This window comes from Hibiscus syriacus, unplaced genomic scaffold, assembly GCF_006381635.1.
Source record: "Hibiscus syriacus cultivar Baekdansim isolate YM2019G1 unplaced genomic scaffold, ASM638163v2 tig00110602_pilon, whole genome shotgun sequence".
Lineage (NCBI taxonomy): Eukaryota > Viridiplantae > Streptophyta > Magnoliopsida > Malvales > Malvaceae > Hibiscus > Hibiscus syriacus.
Window position 1 is genome coordinate 60471 of NW_024062798.1, and position 21062 is coordinate 81532.

Genomic DNA, 21062 nt, shown 5'->3' on the forward strand with positions numbered 1-21062 from the left:
ATCAAATGAACACAACAAATAAAAAAAAGAGAAAATAACCTCAGTGACCAAAAATCCCATATAATATACGATTTTAACCAACTTTTTCCGGATTTGCCAAAATGACAAACAAAATCGTAATGCGATCGCTAATTCGCAACGCGATCTCCATTATCGCAAATTCGCGTTGCGATGGTATACAGTGTCGTTGCGATTTTCCCAATTCGCAATGCGAATAAGTAAATCGCAACGCGAATTGGGAAAATCGCAATGTGATACTGACTATCGCAATGCGATACTTAATAATACAAAATCGCAACGAGATACTGACTTTCGCAACGCGATTCTGACTTTCGCAACGCGATTTACATAGCGCCATTCGTATTAACGCGTTTTTTTTTTTCAAATTCCAAACACGAATTTTTTCTTAATAAATCGGAAACTGAACCGTCCACAGTAATCGCAACTCATAACCTCAAACCCAAAATCACAACACTCAGTCCCATCTCCATCTCTCACTCTCTACGGCGAAATCCGTCCCCATCTCCGAAGATTTCCGTCCCCATCGCCGGCGAAATCCCTCACAACCATTCACAGTCAAAAATCCCTCACAATCATTCAGAAATGGAAAATCAACCTCCGAGGGTTAGTTTTTTTATTTTTATTTTGAAATTTTTGCATTATTTTAGGTTTTTCATATTGAGATTGATGATAAGTTTACTGGTAATTTCAATAATAGATTAACCATTTCACTTAGATTTCTTATTAAATTCATTCGATTGCTGCCAATACTGCTAAACTGTTTAGCCTGTGAAGTTAGTATTTGTCTTTGTTTTGTCTTTTGGTTGAAGTAATGCAGAAGAAGAATAGTTTCGAGAATGAAAATCGCAACGCGGAAATAACTATCGCAACGAGAGAATCGCAACCCGAAATAAAAAACGCAACGCGAAACAAAAATCGCATTGCGATTTTCATTTCGCGTTGCGATTTTTATTTCGCGGTTGCGATTTTCATTTCGCGTTGCGATTGTCTGGTCGCGATAGTCATTTCGCGTTGCGATTCTCTCGTTGCGATAGTCATTTCCGCGTTGCGATTCTCATTATCTCGTTGCGATTTTCATTTCAACCAAAAGACAAAAACAGTGTTGCAAATTTTAGTTTCAAGAATAAACTACTATTTATGTTTATTGTTTTGTTTTTGGTATATATTGACAGTGTAGTTTTTGGTATATCTAACTTGGTATGTTTATTGTTTTTCTGTAGAAATTTTTTTCGGCTTCATTGACATTAAGGAATAAAGTTAGCCTAGCCACTACAATTGCTTTGAAGCTTTCACCTGCACAAAGAAAATTGTTTGAAGAAACCTTCGGGCCATGGCTGAGAGTACAACATCCGGGTGGAGATGCTAGTTTGACCCATTTGTGGCTTCAGACCATGACTAGCGATCTACCCGACAGTATACAACGTGGTGAGGAAGAGATATGGTTTCATTTTCCACCGGCGTATACTTGTTTTGGGCGGAAGGAGTTCTGCTTAATCACTGGTCTACGATTCGAACACGATGATGTAGGCCGGTACACTCGTCATATCACCTGCCCATCATGGTTATCCAGGGTTTTTCCTGATGAGTCAATAGAGAAGCCGAACTTACACGTCGACGACATGAAGAAATTGTTTAATAAGAAAGATGGTTTTACTCGGATGAATGACGTCGATGTTGTCCGAGTATGCCTTCTACTAGTTTTGTATGCCGGCTTTTTAGGTAGAGAGGCCAGACAACCTATTCCTCAGGAGCTAATATTATTGGTAGAGGACCTAAATGCATGGAATCTGTTTCCGTGGGGTTCGTATATATGGAAAGCTACCTGGACTAAGTTGTCGTCTGCCTTTGATGACCGCAAAAGTTTGCGGGGCGATGGGTCGAAATACACTTTGTTAGGCTTTGTTTGGGCCTTTAAGGTAAGAATTTCTATATAATGTTTTCAAAATTATAATTAATTATTTAACAATTACTAATGTTTGTTATTATATTGTTTGTAGATTTGGATATTCGAGGCCTTTCCCGCCATGAAGACATATGCAATAAAAACTTCAAATGATATTCCCAGGGCTATTTCCTGGAAGAGGAAACGTCTGTTGGATTGGGAAGACTTAATACCATATGCGACAATAAATAATGTAAGTTAACACAAATACTATCATATATAAACAAGTTATTAATAGTAGACGCTTAACTTTGTTTGAGTTTTTATATTTTTAGGAGGCCAACATTCCATTAATGAGACTGACACCCACGGAGGCTGAGCTTGCCACTGATTGGTGGCAAGCTAGTCAGCGTTTTCTTGATGGCACGAATGATAAGCAGCCTCCACTTCCTCCACTTCGAGAGCCATCAACTCACCCAGAGTCATCACCTGATCGACCTGACTATACACCTCTACAACGAGAGCCATCACCTATCCCGTCACATCATCGAGCCTCTTCTCCACCATCACCTCATGATAGGCGACCGGCAAAGATGCCACGACTTCTATCTCCCTATTCTCCATCTCCACGGGATGAGTCAAGGGAGTTACGTGATGAGGTCAATGCCTTGCGTGAGGAGATCGGTACTCTACTTGATAACGATGGTGCATGGCGTGTGGAGGTGTCTACTTTACGTGGTGAGGTTGTCGCTCTACGTGAGATGGTAGTATCGTTGCAGAATGAGGTTCATACTCTACGCAACGAGGTAAGTTTAAGATTTTCCATATTTAACCTGATAATAAATTTACTCGTAATTTCACTTAAATTAACCATTTCACTTAGATTGCTTAGTAAATTTATTCGGTTGCTGCCAAAACTGCTAAACTTTTTACTTTAACACTGTGAAGTTAGTATTTGTCTTTGTTTTATCTTTTGGTTGAAAGTTTGAAACATATTTGTCTTTGTTTAATATCATGTCTGTTTATTTACTGATTTATGTATTAATTTTTTTTAGCGGCCCGATAAGGTGGATGCTTTACGTCGGGTTTTTCTTGCACGACAGAGTTCACGCATCAGACGGCGTGCACGTGCTATTAAGTCTCCGTATACCCCAATAGTGCGAAGACACCGCAAGAAGAAGCCCGACTCGCCTGTCATCCCTCAAGAGTCCACTCCTATCGTTGAAGAGGCCCCTATCATTCCTCGAGAGTCCCCTCCCACCGTTCAAGAGGCCACTGTCATCGTTGAAGAGGTCCCTCCCACCATTCAAGAGCCCGATTCACATGGCGTCATATGTAGGATTCTTGAGAAACCCTATGACGTGCCGGACATGATGGATTCAAGTTGGCTCTCGTATGAGTTACCGGCCAGTACCATACCGGTATCTGAAGAGGAGAGGAAACAACTACCGGACACAATTCTGGATAACACCCTTTGGGCTAAGACCGCAGTTGATTTTTATCTACATAAGCGAAGCCAGGGGTGTTTCACTGACATATGCAAGCTCAATGATGATATCTATTTGTTGCTTGATCGGTCTTGGTGGGGCGTATTATTAGGGGTCGAAGACAATGGCTATTTCGATGGAGGGGTAAGTCTTATATTTTTCTTATATTTTCATTTGATTATTTTTTTGTAAATTTATGTAAGTTACTAATATATGTCTTTTTTTGTAAAACATCATATCGATGCGTGGGTGTCACGTCTTCTAATAATTAGGAAACTTAAGGAAAATAAAATAAATACACGATATACAATTATGCCGACGTCTTTTAACGCCGTTCACTTGAAGAATCAACGAGATGAATCATTTGCGTTGGGCAATGGACAAGCTAAACTTTATCCTGCATGGCGGGAGGTCGATAAGGTTAGTGTTTATTTTAGATTGAGTTTAAAGGTATTCATAAATAAGTGCGCAAATGAATGAATTATTACTTATGATTGCAGGTGTTTATCCCTATTTTGGAACGTAACCATTGGCTTCTCGTCGAGCTTCAGATCCCATCCCTTAAGGCAATAATATATGTCAGCATGATAAATTACATATCATTGGCTGATTTAAGAGATATTATTAAGGGATGGAGCTCTTATTTGGCTAAATTCTTGGATGCGATAAATTATTGGACTCGTTCTGGAAACAAGAAGCCAAAGAAGCTCAATATTACAGTTAGCAGAGACGAGACCGCACCACAACAAACGAAAGGACCCAGAGGGGATTGTGGTCCTCTCGTATGCTTGGCATTGGACCGTTTGATCACAGGAAGTATAAAGTATCTACCTCCCACCGATATAGATAGAGCTACAGTAGGCTTGTGGTTTCGACATTATATGGCTAGATCGATATATACGAGACGCTGCCTACCTGTATCCGCGTTATAAAAATGTCCATAAACAATTAGTATGTTTATAGGCTTGTGGTTTGAAAATGTTTGGTTAAGTACCTAGAATTCAATAATTTGTTGTTTGTAGGTTTTAGATGTGTAGAAAGTGTTGTTTGAGCAAATGTTTGGTTTATGCAGGTTAATCTCAGAAGTGAGCTGTGTGAAAATGATGTATGGCTGCAAAAGTTGACTCAATAGTAGAAGTGTTATTTTCTCTAATAATTATTGCTTATTTTTTGATTGTTTAATTGATTTGTAAAAGATGATTTGTAAAAGTTGATTTGTTTAATTGATGTTAACATAATTCTTATTTGTGCTTGTTTAATTGATTGAAATGTAATGGTTGATTTTGTTGATTTCAATCTGCATTATGTTGAAGGCAAAAAGTACTATCGCAATGTGATTTTCATTTCGCATTGCGAAATTAGCGTTGCGTTTTCATTTCGCATTGCGATTCTCTCGTTGCGATTTTCATTTCGTATTGCGATAGTAATTTCCGCGTTGCGATAGACATTAAGATGATTGCATATTAAGTGATAACAACTGAACAGATCATAGCAATTTTCAAACTCAAGTTACTAATACATGCCTAACTGAAAATGTTAAAAGTTCACACATAAAATCTACATAATACAACGTTTGCATTTAAAAATCACCTAAGTTAACAGTCCCAAAAGGTGAAGCCAGTTGTGATTGGGATTTTAAAGATGATTGCGATTTTGATTGCCTTTTTCTTGACACCATATGAGCTTTGGATTTTGATGATGATCCATATTTTGGTAGAGGAAAAGATGATTGTGATGGCACTGGTGATCCACATGTCAACCTTGTATGACCACTTTCCTTGCACCGACTACATGTCGATCTCTTCTTCTCTTCACCCTTAGACGGTATACGATCGTGACTTTTTGGTCGGCCAGGTAGCCTTCTGTCCATGGCTGGTGGCAAAACTGTTTGTAAGTCATCTGGTATGTCCCACTCAGAAGGATGTGAAATAGGGTAGACAATCTCGACATAAGTCTGTCAATATACTTCTGTAGTGTAGCAATCCATAGCGTATGTGCTTGAATCATCTTGGTTTAGATGAAGAGCAACTTTTATAACATGGCCACACGGATAACCAGATGTTTGCCATTTCATACAATTACACGTCCTTGCATTTAGATCGACAAGCCCATTTAAGTTATTATCCAGTACTTCAAACAAAGTGTTTGAACATGGTTCAACTCTCCATGACGTTGACTTCACAACACGTTTCGTTATCTTTTTTTCAGTCCATGGTGTAACACGATGTTCCAATGTTCCTGTAAATTTAAATAAATAATACTTAGTAAAATATATGATAAGTTACGAATTCAAAGAAATAATACCTGAATGGTTTCTTTTCTTGTAGTACCACTGTTGAATAGAGGCTCGAAAAAACTCCATTAACATAGTAATGGGTAATTTCCGGGAATGACGACTTAGAGCATTAATTGATTCTGCACTATTAGACGTCATGAAACCATATCTTGCTCCAAGTTGATGTACTCTTGACCATCTTTCAAACCCGATATCTTCTAGTGTTTGAGCACACTGAGGCAAAACACGTCTTAAATAGTTTATATGCTTATTGAAATCCACTTCCCGATAAGCCTTTACAGCCTTCCAGTATGTCCATTTGTGCTTTTTTATACCAGCAGACCTTGATTTTAGATTTTTATACAAATGAACACCACAAAGTCCATGAAAAGCATCTGGGAAACACCTTCTAACAACGTTATCAATTGAGTTTGCCCTATCGGATATGATTGTCAGATTGCTAATAGGACCTATGCAATCCCTAAGATGCCCCATAAACCATGTCCATGAATCAGAGGTTTTAGATTTGCCAACCCCGTAAGCTATTAGCAATATCCCATTGTTAGCATCCATGGCTACTGCTAATAAGTTTACTCCAAGGTATTGACCTTTCAAATGTGCTCCGTCAACTATAATAACTGGGCGCATGCAAGTAATAAACGAACGAATCTACAAAATAATATACACAAGAAATATAATCATTTAAATGTGAAATGCATGTAACTAACAGAAATGAGTCAACAGAATTATATTGATTTACTAACCGCAGCACCAATGGCGATAAACAGCAACTCAAAGCGTCCATCTCTATCTGTTTTAATATGAGTTACCGACCCAGGATTTTTCAGCTTTAAATTGTGACAATAAGCCGGCAGTTGGGCAAACAATGCTTCTGGCGACCCCCTCAACAATTCCAAGGTATAACATTTGGCTCTCCAAGCTTGAGAATATGATATACTAATCTTGAACCGAGCATTCATGTCAGTCATAATTTCATGTCCCCGATATACCCTGCCATTCAAAAACATTAACTCAGCCAGAAAACCACCCAACACCTTTTTGTTTGCCTGTCTATGGTGAGGAAAAACTTGGGTTCTTGAACATGTATGTTTATCAATAAAAGTCTTAACTTGAAACATTGCGCAATCTTTTATCCTCTTTGCAATCATACGCCACGTACAGTTTTTGTCAATCGTACACCTTGTTTCGAAACGATCTTTGCTTGATTTGTTAACTTTTAGTTGATAGCCATCTTCCACACATTTCGTATACAAAGCTATCTTCAAGTCTTCCTTTGTATCAAAACAATCATCTTTCTTGATACGAATAACTTTTGTGTAACAATCAACAGCTTTCTTTGCCAACTCTTCTTCCGGTAGCTGAAGTAATTCTGGCATATTCCAGTTATACTCCCGTGGCATTTTCTTTTCTTCGGGGACTTTTTCTTCTTCTTTTTCTTCTTCAGGATTATATGAATTACAGAATGGATGTTCAACATGTTCATTCACAGTCGTAACTTCCTCCTCATTATCATCAACAACATCTTCCTCGGCAACGGGTGTTTCATCATCAAAATTCGGGTATTGACCAATATCAAAATCATTACACGCAGGGTCTGTTTCTTCTTCTGAAACATCATCAAAATCCGTGTATTGACCAATATCAAAGTCCGGGTATTGACCAAGATCAAATTTCGAATACTGACTAGTACTCACAATTTTTTCTCTTGGCTCATAATCGTCTAATTGGTCAATACGAAAACCGTAATTTGGTGCTGAAAGTTGATTTGGATTTGGATTAGAGAAAGGCTGTGGGTTTTGAGACCCACTTAGTTGATTACTACCCGCTACTGACCCAACAATACTACTTCTAGGTTCAACAACATACAATGTAACATCATCACTTGAAACATTAATGTAAGCAATGAATCGTTCAACATCTTCATTGTCGGTTAACAAATAAACTTTACCATTTCTCTGATAAGATAGCCTAAATCCACTTAGGGGCTCTAAATTCAATTTCTTTGAAACACGTAACATTAGGGTTTCATAAGTTAACTTCTTTAATGACAGTTTTAGTTGAAGATTCATGGGTAAAGGCATATATTGTAAAACACCATGAACATTCTCCAATGACCCTCCAAAACACAAATCTATCCAAACATGATCAACATTAGATGATTTCATGGTTGTAACTAAACAAACGAGATACGAAACTAAGACCTGTTGCTGGATGGGGAAGGATGTCGTTGGATATAGGAACGGATGTCGCCGGAGAGAGTGATAGATGGAGATGGAATGAGTTGCGATTTAGGGATTTAGGTTATGAGTTGTTGCTGCTGCGTAGATATATACACAAAAAATTTAGCTTGCGAAACTAAAACCTGTTGCGAACTTTGAAACTCGCATTGCGATTCTGTATTATCTCGTTGCGAAAGTCAGAATCGCGTTGCGAAAGGCAATCATTTGACCATCGCAATGCGAAATGCAAATCGCAACGATAGAATCGCAATGCGAAATGAAAAAGGCAACGAGGATTAACATGCATAAACTTTTAACAATTATTGAATTCTAGGTACTTAACCAAACATTTTCAAACCAAAAGGAGTATATATGTTAACAAAACTTGCATTATGTGTATTTTATGTGTGCACTTTTAACATTTTCAGTTAGGCATGTATTAGTAACTTGAGTTTGAACATTGCTATGATCTGTTCAGTTGTTATCACTTATTAGACATTTATTTGACTATCGCAACGCGAAAATGGCTATCGCAACGCGAAAATCGCAATGCGAAATGAAAATCGCATTGCGATTTTCTCGTTGCGATTTTCATTTCGCATTGCGATTTTCATTTCGCATTGCGATTTTCTCGTTGCGATAGCCATTTCGCGTTGCGATAGTCTGTTTTGCCTTCAACATAAAGCAGATTGAAAATCAACAAATCAACTATTACATTTCAACACAAATTATGTACACATCAATTAAGCAAATCAACATTTACAAATCATCTTTTACAAATCAATTAAACAATCAAAAAATAATAATAATTCTTATTTCTTCATCAATTATTGAATCAATGAAACCATAACTTTGTGACCCCGTACATCTATTTCACGCATCTCACTTAAGGATTAACCTGCAGAAACCAAACATTTGCTCAAACAAGACTTCCTACACATCTAAAACCTACAAACAACAAATTATTGAATTCTATGTACTTAACCAAACATTTTCAAACCAAAAGAAGTATATATGTTAACAAAACTTGCATTTGACTTACCAATTAACAATGGACACTTTCATAACGCGGATACAGGTAGGCAGCGTCTCGAATATATTGCTCTATCCATATAATGCCGAAACCACAAGCCTACTGCAGCTCTATCTCTATCGGTGGGAGGTAAAAACTCTGTGCTTCCCGTCGTCAAACGCGCCAAGCAAAGGCATACGAGAGGACCACAATCCCCTCTGGCTCCCGGTGATTGTTGTGGCACGGTCTCGTCTCTGACAACTGTGACATTGAACTTCTTTGGCTTCTTGTGTCCAGAATGACTCCAATACTTAATCCCATCCAAGAATTTAGCCAAATGAGAGCTCCATCCCTTGAAAATATCTCTCAAATCAGACAGTGATATGTAATTGATCATGCTGTCATACACTATTATCTTCAGGGATGGGAGCTGAAGTTGGACGAGAAGCCAGTGACGACGTTCCAAAACAGGGATAAACACCTGCGATCATAAGTAATAATTCATTTATTTGCGCACTTATTTATGAACACCTTTAAAAAATTTAAAAAATAAACACTAACCTTATCGATCTCCCACCATGCAGGATAAAGTTTAGCTTGTCCATTGCCCAACAAAAATGATTCATCTCGTTGATTCTTCAAGTGAACTGCGTGAAAAGCCGTCGGCATTATTGTATATAGCGAAATTTTTTTATTTTTCCTAAGCTTCCTTATTATTAGTAGACGTGACACCCACGCATCGATATGCTGTTTTACAAAAAAATACATATATTAGTGAATTACATTAATTTTTAAACAAATTAATCAAAATCATATATAAGACAAATATAAGACTTACCTCCCCATCCAAATAGCCACTGTCTTCAACCCCTAATAGCACACCCCACCAAGACCGATCAAGCAACAAAAACATTTCATCGTTGAGTTTGCTGATATCAGTGTAACACCCTTGGCTCTGCTCATGTAGATAAAAATCAACTGCGGTCTTAGCCCAAAGGGTATTATCCACAATTGTTTCCGGTAGTTGTCTCCTCTCCACTTCAGATACCGGAAGGGTACTAGCCGGTAACTCATACGAGAGCCAACTCTCATCCATCATGTCCGGAACCGGTGGGGGTTTCTCAATACTTCGATATATTACCCCATGTGAATCGGGCTCTGGAATGGTGGGAGGGACCTCTTCAACGATGACAGTGGCCTCTTGAACGGTGGGGGGGAATCTTGAGGGAGAATAGGGGCCTCTTGAACGATTGGAGGGGACTCTTGAGGGATGACCGGTGAGTCGGGCTTCTTCTTGCGGAGTCTTCGCACCATTGGGGTGAACGGAGACGTAATATCACGTCCACGCCGTCTGATGCGTGAACTCCGTCGTGCAAGGAAAACCCGACGTAAAGCATCCACCTTATCGGGCCGCTAAAAAAAATTAATACATAAATCAGTAAATAAACAGACATGATATTAAACAAAGACAGATATGTTTCAAACTAGCATTGTATTCACCCAAGTCATTATTCTATCATAGTTCACAAAATGCTCAGATAACATTCCAGAAGTAAGCACTTATATAAACATTTAAAAGGACAACATATATAAACATTCCAGAAGAAGAATAGTTTACTTTCGCAACACGAAACTTAAAATCGCAACGCGAAATTAACTATCGCAACGCGAAAATGGCTATTGCAATGCGAAATGAAAATCGCAACGACAAAATCGCAACGCGAAATGAAATCGCAACGATAAAATCGCAACGCGAAACACAAATCGCATTGCGATTTTCATTTCGCGTTGCGATTTTGTCGTTGCGATTTCATTTCGCATTGCGATTTTGTCGTTGCGATTTTCATTTCGCATTGTGATAGCCATTTCCGCGTTGCGATAGTCATTTTCGTGTTGCGAAAGTAAACTATTCTTCTTCTGCAAATTGAAACTTGAATGGATTGCATTACTTCAACCAAAAGACAAAAACAAAACCAAAAACAAATACTAACAAAAACAGTTTAGCAGTATTGGCAGCAACCGAATGAATTACGAGTATGAAAAATCTTAAACTTACCTCGTTGCGTAGAGTATGAACCTCATTCTGCAACGATGCTACCATCTCACGTAGAGCGGCTACCTCACCGCGTAATGTAGACACCTTAACACGCCATGCACCATCGTCTTTGCGTAAAGTACCGACCTCCTCACGTAAGGCATTGACCTCATCACGTAACTCCCTAACTCATCCCGTTGAGGTGGAGAACAGGGAGATAAATGCCGTGGCATCTTTGCCGGTCGCCTATCTTGTGGTGATGGTGGAGAAGAGGCTCGATGATGTGACAGAATAGGTGATGGCTGTCGTTGTGGAGGTGTATAGCCGGGTCGATCAGATGATGGCTCTGGGTGAGGTGATAGCTCTGGGCGAGGTGATGGCTCCCGAAGTGGAGGCTGCTCATCAACCGTTCCATCAAAAAACGCTTACTAGCTTGCCACCAATCAGTGGCAAGCTCAGCTTCCGTGGGTGTCAGCCTCTGTAGAGGAGTGTTGGCCTCCTAACAATATAAAAGCTCAAACAAAGTTAAACGTGTACTAGTAATAACTTGTTTATAAACATATGGTAGTATTTATGTTAACTTACATTATTTATTGTCGTATACCGTAGTAAATCTTCCCATTGCAAGATTCGTTTCCTCTTCCAGGAAATAGCCCTGGGAATATTATTTGAAGTTTTTATTGCATATGTCTTCATGGCGGGAAAGGCCTCAAATATCCAAATCTACAAACAATATAATAACAAACATTAGTAATTGTTAAATAATTACTTATAATTTTGGAAACATTATATAAAAATTCTTACCTTAAAGGCCCAAATAAAGCCTGTCAAATTGTATTTGGAGCCATCGCCATGCAAACTTTTTCGATCATACAAGGCAGACGATAACTTATTCCATGTAGCTTTCCATAAATACGAGCCCCACGGAAACAGGTTCCACGCATTTAGGTCTTCTACCAATTTGATTAGATCATTTGGAATAGGTTGTCTGGCCTCTCTGCCTAAAAAGTCGGCATGCAAAAGAATTAGAAGGCATACTCGGACAACGTCGACGTCATCCATCCGAGTAAAACCATCTTTCTTATTCAATAATATCGTCAGGTCTTCCACGTGTAGATTCGGCCTCTCCAGCTCAGGAAAAACCCGGGATAACCATGATGGGCGGGTAATGTGTCTAGTGTACCGACCTACATCATCGTGTCCGAAGCGTAGACCAATGATTAAGCAAAACTCCTCCCGCCCAAAACACGTATACGCCGGTGGAAAATCAAACCATATCTCTTCATCACGACGTTGTATAGTATCTGTAGATCCCTAGTCATGGTTTGAAGAAATAGGTGTGTCAACATCGCATCTCCACCTGGATGTTGTACTTTCAGCCATGGCCCGAAGCAAGTATCCTCAAACATTTTTCTTTGTGCATGTGAAAGCTTCGACGCAATTGTTTTGGCCAGACTGACTTTATTTCTTAAGGTTAATTGAGCCGAATAAAAGTTCTACAAAAACAATAAACATACTAAGTTAGATATACCAAAACTACACTGTGAAGATATACCAAAAAATAATAAACATAAAGAGTAGTAGTTTTTCTTCAAACTTAAATTTGCAACACTGTGAATTTCTTATTTGTCTTTGTTTTTTGGTTGAAGTAATGCAATTCATTCAAGTTTCAATTTGAAGAAGAAGAATAGTTTCTTAAAATGAAAATCGCAACACGAAAATGACTATCGCAACGAGAGAATCGCAACGCGAAACTAAAATCGCGTTGCGATTTTCATTTCGCGTTGCGATTCTCGGTTGATTTAATAAGCAATCTAAGTGAAATGGTTAATCTATTATTGAAATTACCAGTAAACTTATCATCAATTTCAATATGAAAAATCTAATAATAATGCAAAAATTTCAAAAAGAAAATAATTAAAAAAACTAACCCTCGTTGGTTGATTTGGTTGATTTTCCATTTCTGATTGTGAGGGTGGCTCTGAGAGATGGAGATAGACGAATTTCGCCGGAGATGGGGACGGATTTCGTCAGAGATGGGTGAGAGAGTGAGAGATGGAGATGGGACTGAGTTGTGATTTTAGGTTTTAGGTTATGAGTTGCGATTACGGGATATACTGTGGACGGTTCAGTGTTCCCAATATATTAATATTTGTGTTTGGAATTTAAAAATAAAATACTTGGCCAGGATACTAATGGTGCTTTGAAAATCGCATTGCGATTATGTATTATCGCGTTGCGAAAGTCAGAATCGCGTTGCGAAAGTCAGTATCGCGTTGCGAAAGTAAGTATCTCGTTGCGATTTTGTATTATCGCATTGCGATAGTCAGTATCGCATTGCGATTTTCCCAATTCGCGTTGTGATTTACTTATTCGCATTGCGATTTTCCCAATTCGCGTTGCGATTTACTTATTCGCATTGCGAATTGGGAAAATCGCAACGACACTGTAGACCATCGCAACGCGATTTTCAACTATCGCATTGCGAAAATGCAACGCGAATTTGCGATAATGGAGATCGCGTTGCGAATTAGCGATCGTATTGCGATTTTGTTGGTCATTTTGGCAAATCCGGAAAAAGTTGGTTAAAATCGTATATTATATGGGATTTTTGGTCACTGGGGTTATTTTCTCTAAAAAAATGGATTTCAATGATGTCTATGGCTCTTGTCATGGCCATTGTCGATGTTGAATATGCTAGTTTAACGCCCTTTAGGGTTCATGATCTGTGAGAAAACAACACACGATGTTAGCCCGTCGGAGTCGGTACTGGCTAGGCTTTGACCGCCAATGCTCATACTCGTACTCATTCCGCTACTCCTTGAATCGGTCACGTCACCATCGAAACCGGGGGATGAGGAGTTACAGTCTTTCTTGACTTTACATGTTATGTCGTCGTATATCCCGTTCAGGATGTCTATTCCATTGATTCCCTTTCCGCTCTCTTCCGCTCTCTCTTGTAGTTGCAAGCCCATCGATGGTCGGTCGATTCCTTGATCGGACACACACTTCATTTCTGTCTCGGCAAACTTTTTGAAACATTCTGGTGCTATCTTTCCTTTGAGATAAGAATCCATGATTTGGTCAAGGATGTCTTTCTTGTGATAATGTGGTGCCCATTCTGCAAGACTCACTTTCTCCTTAGGCAGCGTGGGATTCAACGCCAGACGAGCGCAAAGGATCTCGAACAGGACGACCCCGAACGAGTAAACATTGGATTTATAAGTTAGCTGTTGCCGCCTGAAGTACTCGGGATCCAAATAGCCAAAGCTACCCTTAACGCAGTACTCACATGGGTATGATCCAAAGTAGGCCAGTTTTCGACTAGCCGAAATCGAAAACTTTTGCTACCAACATCTCGTCGATAAGAATGTTTGTTGTCTTGACATCACGGTGAATGATCGTGTACTTCGCACCGGTGTGGAGATAGTGCAAACCGCCAGCAGCCCCGATGCATATTTCGAGCCTCTGCTTCCATGGAAGAGGGGGCTTTTGCGTTTTGTATGGATGTTCACGCAGTGTTCCATAGGCCATATAGTCATACACAAGGACCATCTCGCCTTTCTCTTCACAGTAACCGATCAGCGAAACAAGGTGGCGGTGGCGGAGCTTGGAAAGCATTTTGATCTCGGTTTGGAACTCATGTACGCCTTGATAGCGGATTGCCCCGTTTGATTGCGACTTTAGTCGTCCCACCATCAATCTTACCCTTGTACACTTTGCCAAAACCTCCCAACTCAAGGAGCAAAGCATCATCAAAGTTGTTTGCGGCAGCCTACGAAGACGCAAAGCAACGAAAACACAAACCAATTACAAGCATAAGGACCACCCCACCACAAACTCCCCCGGCAACAACCGTCGTCCGGTTCTTAGAACAACCTGTATTAAACGGCAAAACCAACTAAGGATGTAAAATTAAGTAATCATGCATCATCAATAGTGTAGGCTGCAATAGTTAAGACTGAGAGGAGATACCATGACATTCTATTCGGTTAGGTTATCTAATTAGAGATGGAGAGAACACTTTTAGCAAACTTCGTCGAACAAGTAATCATTAGAAGACTAAATCAACTAGAGAAATAACTTTTCAGTTCCTTAAGTGACTCCCACCATTCATTCCCGAAGTAGTTTCCTGTGTGGATTATCAAACTATTCCATTTATTTGCTATTTTTTACTATTTTACTTTACCTTGATAATTTCATCATTCTAAACCGTTCTCTTGCCAAGACACAATTACATTCCTTTACCACCATTTCATTCACCCTCACATTTTCATTGTTGAAACATCATCTGTGTATATATCTTTTCTATAATTAGATAAATTAAAGTAGTGTTATGGTCAAACTCATAATTTCTATCGATCCTTGTGTAGACGATGCTCACTCACCACTTTATTACTTATTGCGATTGTGTATACTTGCACATCATTTGCGTATAATTTATTAGTACTCACAACACGCAACATTAGGGGTGAGCAAAACTCGACTTAACTCGAAAAATTGATTTTTTTTACTCGACTCGATTCAAAAAAACTCGACTCGAATTGACTTCGAGTTGCAATTTCATAAGCTTGACTCGACTCGAAAAAATTCCAAGTTTAAATCAAGTTGTAAAATATAACTTGAATAGTAACTCAAATAACTCAAAAAATTTAGTAATTAGTGGATTGATTTTCAATTTTGAGTCAAGATCCTCAACTTTGTACATGTATATCAGACAAGAAAAAAAGGGTAAATTACACGTTTACTCACTGAACTTTACTCTCTCTCTTATTTCACACATCGTACTTTCAATCTTTTCAATTTACTCACTGAACTTTAGACATTAAACTTTTTTTCACTCGATTGATGATATATTATTTTAATATTTTTTTCATATGACATGTCATGTTTTTATTAATATTTAATATTATTTAGAATTAATAACAAATTAAAAAATATTAAAATATACATCCAAATCCTAAAATTAAAATTACCACCTCACATTCAAGTTCCATGGGAGCTTGGGTTAGTGCCGTCGGTGGTTACGATCGCGGTGGCTCACATGGTGGTTTTCGGTGGCCATTTCTCGGTGTGAATCATTGATTTTTTTTTGTTGGAATTTTTGTATTTTTGTTGTGCTTGGGTTTTAATTTTGAACTAAAATCAACAAAGGTTAATTCTATGGTGTGTTGATTGGTTTGGTTGAGGGCCGTGAGAGATGAACAAGAGAGTGGGGGCAGAGGTGAACTTGATCGTTCGTCGGTGGGAGGGTGGCCGCGGTGGAAGGATGAAATTGTCAAGGGTGATGGTGGGTGGGTTGTAATTTGGGGATTAGGGTTTGAGATATAATTTGAGAATTTGGGTATAATTTAAGGGTATAATTGTAATTTCAAATTTATTTTTATTTTAATCATATTTCGTATTAAAAATATTAATAAAATACGACATGTAATATGGAAAAATAATAAATAATTCATGTCATCAAATGAGTGATAAAAAAAGTTCAATGTTTAAAGTTCAGTGAGCAAATTGAAAAAATTGAAAATACGACAAATAGAATAGGAGAGAGTAAAATTCAGTGAGTAAGCGTGTAATTTACCAAAAAATGAAGAATATGGAATAAAATATATTATAATATCATAAATATTTACAATTAAATTTAAACAGAAACTCGAAATTCGACTCAACTTGACTCGAATTTTCTAGGAAAAAATCTCAATCAACTTCGAGTTGTAAAATAAGACCGTCAATTCGAATAACTCGAAATTTTTTGACTCCACTCCACTTGACTCGATCTAACGTTTATCCTACCTATAATTTTAGAGATATTTTTTATTTAATAAATTAATAAACACATCATGAAGGATATATGAGCGTTCATCACCATTAAGGATGAACCTAGGCGGGGCGGTCAGCCATATAAATTTTCTATTGAAGTTTTTTTTCTATCCCTAGAATTTTATAAATTCAAGTTACCCCCTTAATATTTTATAAGTTCAAGTTCGTTCCCTAAGCTAAAATCCTATGTCGGTACATGTTTGTTCTCCTGTATCGTACGATGAATCGACAACATTATATTCCAAAGTTCAAAACATTGGATTTATAAAATTAATATTTTAAAACTTGCTATGTTCCAAAACACTTTGGAAATTGCTTCAGCTAAAGACACACAATATAACCCACCCGGGGGGGAAAGGTGACTTAATTTTCCAGTATTTTTCATTGTTTCATTTTGAGTTCAATTACAGGAAAGATGAGAGAGAAGTTTGGAGTCTTAATTTGTGTATGCATTCTGTTATGGGGGAATTGTTTGTGCAGCTTGTAGTGGAGAAGAACAGCTTGAAAGTGACATCGCCGAGCTCGATGTCAGGGTCTACGAGTCTTCGATCGCGAGTTTCGGGATTCCTCTGCACGGCGGAACGTTGGTCGGCACGGTCATTATCCCAAACCGAACAAACGCGGATGCATGCCCTTTGATGAACATGATGTCTACTTCAAATCAAGCAATGGTGCACTCCCCACTGTTCTCCTTGTTGATCGAGGAGGTATTAGTATTATCTATGCTTTTTCTCTAACTTGATTTTAACTGTTTCTTGCTTAGTAATAATGTTGTTTGCTGTTGTGGCAGATTGCTTCTTCGCCTTGAAAACATGGCATGCTCAACAAGCCGGAGCCGCCGCTGTTCTTGTCGCCGACTACACCGATATGCCCTTGATTACCATGAATACACCGGAAGAAGTGTACGCCGATGCCGAATATGTGCAGAACATCACCATTCCATCAGCCCTGATTACTAAATCACTAGGAAACAGCATCAAGGAGGCCCTTAGTAATCATGACATCGTTGAAATAAACTCGATTGGACGGAGCCTCTTCTCGGTCTCGACGAGCGAGTCAAGTACGAGTTTTGGACTAATAGCGACTACGAATGTGGGCCAACGTGCGACAGCCAGCTCGAATTCGTCAAGAACTTCAAAGGAGCTGCTCAAATACTGGAGAAGGGAGGGTACACACGTTTCGCCCCTCACTATATGACTTGGTCTTGCCCTCAGCCTTTTGTTTCGAGCAAACAATGCAAGTCGCAATGTATCAATCGCGGGCGGTACTGTGCTCCCGATCTCGGATATGACCCCGGCAGAGGATATGGTGGTAAAGATGTGATGGTTCAAAATCTTCGCCAAGCCTGCTTATTCAAAGTTGCTAGTGAAAGAGGAACTCCATGGCTTTGGTGGGACTATGTTACGGACTTTGCGATCCGCTGCCCGTCAAAAGAGAAGTCTACCAAAGAATGTGCAGATAAAGTTATCCGATCTCTTGGTATTGATCTCACTAAAATAGACAACTGTATCGGTGACCCCGAGGCTGATGTCGAGAATCCGATTCTTGAAGCTGAACTAGACACGAAGGTTAAGCTATTTCTTCAACTCCTGTAGGTGAAAAGGAATTAGTCCCATTAGCATTGAGAGTCTTAACTTATGCTGTAATCTCGGTTTCAGACCGGCAGAGGCATCCGCGAAGACGTTACTATGCTGCCGTCACTTCTGATAAACGACAGACACTATCGAGGTTCGTATATGTATTGCCCGTCGTTGTCGTCGTCAATATGATTGCATTAATTACATTTCATAACCGTGCCTTCTCCTATGGATTAAGGGAAGTTGGACAAAGGAGCTGTTCTCAAGGCAATTTGTGCAGGTTTTCGAGATACCATCGAGCCAGAAATTTGTTCAAGTAAAGGTCATCATCTATTGCACTCGATTTACGAGCATTTTATCGCCGATTCGGCACACAACGTGCCCTCCTTTTCTTGCCGATGAATCAAATGAAAGAGTTACTTAAGCACTGTTGTGTGCTAAAATGATTGCAGAAACTATCCTTTGCTAGCATTTACTTTAGTAATGATGAATTCGTATTTGTATTTTGAATGAACAGTCATGCCGGATATACAAACTAATCGGTGCTCGGAAAACAACGGCGGGTGCTGGGAGGACAGCATTGCTAACATTACTGCATGCAGAGTATGTCAGTTTTGTTACATTATATGTTCAATTCATCCGTTTTTGCTAATGCCCTTGCTTTGCTTGTAGGACACCTTCCGCGGAAGAGTGTGCGAGTGTCCCGTAGTTAACGGTGTTAAGTATTCCGGCGACGGTTACACGCTTTGCGAAAGCAAATCTATTTCCTTGGCAAGGAAGGAACTCAGTTTCCAGACACACAATCACCGGAAGATCATTGTTTGGCCGATAATTCTCGGATTAGCTGTCGCCGGAGTTGCGGTATATGCCAATTACAACACACAATCCTGGTAAGATCACTGCTACTGTGATACATCTATGTCGGTATTTTCTTTCTTCCTCGACGGATTAAAGGTTGGAATTGCTTCTGTGATATTCATTTGATGCAGAGGAATATGGAGTTCGTGATTTGGGGGATGATGGAAGAATACACGGCAGCGAATATTAAGGCATGAGAAGGCTTTATGTTTTGTATCAAAAAATTATTAGAAATTATTATATTTTAATCAAAATTATCTGGAACAATATACATATTAAAATTTCGGGTTAACTACATGGATGGTAACTTATCTTTGTGTTTTGTCTGCTTTTGATAACTGATTTCAAAAAACATAAGATATTATCACCTTTGTTTTTATTTAAATAAGATATGGTACTTACGTTTTTATTTAATTAAAATGTGGTCATCTTGAGTTAATTTCCGTTAACAAAAGTTAAATATTTTTGATATAATCACACATTTGGTCCCTATTATTTACATATTCTTTCAATTTAGTAATACTTTTCATAAATTAAAATAATTTAACCCTCCAATCGAACGATGCCAAATGTTATGTCAGTAAGGTTGTTCAAAAACCCGATCCGATAGAGCTAACCCGTTGACCCGGATAAAAATATCGCGTATTTATAATAAAATACCCAATTTTCCGGGTCGAGTATTCGGCCAGGTTTATGGGTCGAGCATGGGTCACCAAATGTTGGTTAATTGAGTACCCTCTGACCCAGTACACGATTCATTATATACTTTTTATTTTTCATTTTTATTTTATATTAAATTTTTATTCATAATCCTCAAATTATTTCACTCTAATATTCTAAAATCTCAATTTCTTAAATTTTGACACCATAACGTTCTAAATTTTTAATTTCTTAAATTATTCCACATTAATGTTGTAAATTATTTTTTAAAATATTTATTTTAACTTTAAAACATTTGAAATTTAATTATATTTCTTTATTTCAAATTTTAATAAATTTTATTTCAATTATGTATTTTGAATTTTTAAAAATTTTAAATTTTAACTTTTAGATTTTTTATATAATTTTTTTAATAACATTCTAAATTCTTAATTTCATAAATTATTTCACATTAATGTTCTAAATTATTTTTTAAAATATTTATTTTAACTTTAAAACATTTGAAATTTAATTATATTTCTTTATTTCAAATGTTAATAAATTTTATTTCAATTATATATTGTGAATTTTTAAAACTTTTATATATATTAACTTGAAATATTTTTATTTCAACTTATTAAATATATTTTATTATTAACTTAATTTAAAGATGTTTTATTTTTTTATTTTCATTTAAAAATATATAATTTATTTTAATTTATTAAAAATATGACTAAATTGAGAGAATATATATATAATATGGTCAAAATATGTGAATATATCAAAATATTTAACTACTGTTAACGGGAGCAGTTAGTTCAAGGTGACCATATCTTAATTAAATAAAAATAAAAGTAATTATATCTTATGTGTTTTGAAATCAATGACCAAAAATAGACAAAACACAAAGATAAGTTATCATCTATGTAGTTAACTCTTAAAATTATTACCACATAGTGACCATAAAAAAATTTTAAAAAAAAGTTAAACAAAATTATAATTTAAAACAAATACTGAAAAAATCCTATGTTTTAAAATTTTAAAATTATCAAACGATCCCATGTTAAACAACTACATTCATGCAGAACAATCTGTGCATAGCATTGTTGAATCTTATTTCATATAAACAAAAACATTTCTAAAAAACATGCTAATTCTCCACAGGAAATATTCATGCACGGCTCATATATGTTCCAGGTCTGGTATCCACCAGTAT

At 37.6% G+C, this 21062-nt stretch overlaps 2 pseudogenes; one reads left to right on the forward strand and one right to left on the reverse strand.

Moving 5' to 3' along the window:
* Positions 1 to 13593: 13593 nt before the first annotated feature.
* On the reverse strand, positions 13594 to 15206 carry LOC120135118 (annotated as a pseudogene).
* A 1981-nt stretch (positions 15207 to 17187) lies between these two features.
* Positions 17188 to 19420, forward strand: LOC120135007 (annotated as a pseudogene).
* The last annotated feature ends 1642 nt before the right edge of the window (positions 19421 to 21062 follow it).